The sequence below is a fragment of the Trypanosoma cruzi genome, genomic scaffold (genome assembly GCF_000209065.1).
Source record: "Trypanosoma cruzi strain CL Brener 1047053516411 genomic scaffold, whole genome shotgun sequence".
Taxonomy (NCBI): Eukaryota; Euglenozoa; class Kinetoplastea; order Trypanosomatida; family Trypanosomatidae; genus Trypanosoma; species Trypanosoma cruzi.
Window position 1 is genome coordinate 800 of NW_001849098.1, and position 2,301 is coordinate 3,100.

The 2,301-nt window shown below is 51.0% G+C and overlaps 1 pseudogene, besides 1 other annotated feature; it reads left to right on the top strand.

The window, feature by feature from the left end:
- Positions 1-2,301: part of a sequence feature (areas not merged during assembly with more than two copies in the genome that could not be assigned to a particular haplotype) that runs on past the window's edge.
- On the top strand, positions 1,727-2,301 carry Tc00.1047053509711.20 (annotated as a pseudogene; the record flags this gene model as incomplete).

Below are 2,301 nucleotides of genomic sequence, written 5' to 3' on the forward strand. Positions count from 1 at the left end.
GATGCTGTGTAGAAAGTACAACAGGAGAAAGAACGAAGAATTATGCGGATTGATGTATTACTTTGCGTATGCATATATATTTATCGATGTGTTTCTGTGGGTATTTCATTATTTTCTTTTCTCTTTTTTCTCTCATTCTTTTTCGTTGCTCCACACGTGTCTCAGTGTTGCTTTAGGACGGCCACACACGGGTAGTTTGAGCCGCGAATAGTTTTTTCTTTTTGAAGTCATTTTGTGTTGGGCAGTAACGTGGGCACGTTCGCCAAGTGCCCACTCTCCACAGCATGCTGCCTGATATTTTGGGGTTATCCCAGATGTAACGCAGGCACCACCGCCGTGGCACTCATGGGAACTAAGATGGGACGCAGGACAGAAAAAATATTGTGTGGCACTTGTGTCTGTTGCATTTGTTCTGTTGGGGAGGTCTTCAATTTAGAAAAAGAGGGATGAACATTGCACGATGCTGTGGCTTGGAGGAGTTATTGCCCTGCCCCTCTTTTTTTTAAATATTTTTGTATGATCTTTGTTTCCCACCCGTGTCTGCCCGATTGCCTCCCCTGAGTGAAGCTGCGCCATGACCATCCTTTTTGTTGTTTGTGGGAGGAAAAACACATTGCGAGCGACGAAACCACACGTCATGCATGCGGCGTCCAGGGAGGTACGTATTTGAGGTGGAGTGCACATATGTGGATGTCATGTGAGACGAAACGGGGGTTGACTGCCCAACCGTCACTCCTTTCTGGGGAGTGTGCTCCTTTTTTCATTTGTTGCCCTTTTGTGTCAGGGCACGGCGGGATTGGGGAGCACCGTCCCACGAAAGGCCTTGCACACGTACACACTCTCATGCCACTGTCGTCTCCGAATTCAGGAATAAAACCCAAATTCCTGCTGCTTTTTGCATTGGCGTGGTTTTTAATGATTATTGACTGAAGCCATTCTGTCCGGCGTGTCACTTTGATTGGATTGTGTGGGGTCGCTCGCCAACGCCATCGGAGAAATCAGGCCGACTTTTTCACGTATTTAATTCCATCTTGCGCGCAGGTATTTTTTGCTTGTTCTGTTGGTGTGCACTCAAACAGCACGGGGTCCGGAACTATGCGTGCGTGGAATTTGTCCTGCCATGTGAACTGCAGGCAACACCGAGGGCTGCCGCTTTGGCTCCGCAGAGTTGTTGTGTCTCTTTGCAGGGTTGGCAGGGAAACTCCATGCAGCCAGCTACTGCTGGTGTGTCCTTAACTGTCACTCCATGCGAAGTAAAGTGCTTCAGCGAGTGAGGGTGTTGATTGGGTTTGTGTGCACTCTGATTCTGTTTGCTACTTTGTGTGGGCACGCAACACTTGAGTGGTGGGAAAATGGAGCGGGGCGATGCGTGGCCGCGTCTCGCCCATCGTTCAGTGCATGATGGTGTGGTGGACATTGTGGTGCTGACTCTCCGATGTGACTGCGGTTTCCTGTGCGGCAATGGTGGTGGGTGGAGGAGAGTGTTGACCCGCGGCGGGACGGTGGGATTGCGCCTCCTTTTCTCTTTGTGAAGGTGCACACTCATTACTGGTGTTGGTAATGGGGCAAACACACCGACAAAGTGAATAAAATAAAATAAAATAGAAAAAGACTATAATGTGGCGGTGTTGTGGCCGATTGCACGTTGCGTTGCTGTGGAGGCGATGGGCCTCGACTGCTTCACCGACAGGCGTTGCAGTGCGGCTGCATGGCGCACCGACAGCCCCGCCGTGCGAGTGCCCCGCCCAACGCCGCCGGGACTGTGAGACGGAACAGCCGCGACTGTCCTTTGGAGCCATCGGCGCCTTGCCGTGGCTCGGGCGATGGTTCCGACGCTTCAACTTGCAGAGGAGTTGAGGAAAGGCGGCGACCGCGGTGGACTCCTGATTGTTGGCTGGCCGAAGTACTGCTGGAGGGAAGGGAACGCATCACCAACATGTGGCTGAATGATTTTCTTTGGGGTTATTTTGCCGGCAGGGGCGTTGTGGAATTCGATGGGAGGGTCTATATGCAGGACCTTTTAAGAGTAGCCCCAATGAATTCATCCAAGACGAAGTGTTGTTGAGCACAATAAAGGCATCACCGCCATACCAAGAGCTGAGAAAAGAGTGTGAGGAGCTGTGCATTCTATTGGGGGCTTCACATAAGCTTAAAAAAGAATATATTGTCACTCTCAACCGATGGAGGGAATTTGAAAGGAAGGATACGGTCACTCCTCCTGCAAGGGCACAAATAACCACAGCCTGCTCTCATGTACTGAGAGTAGAGAGGCGGGAGGCGGAAGAAAGGGAAAGCCGAGAT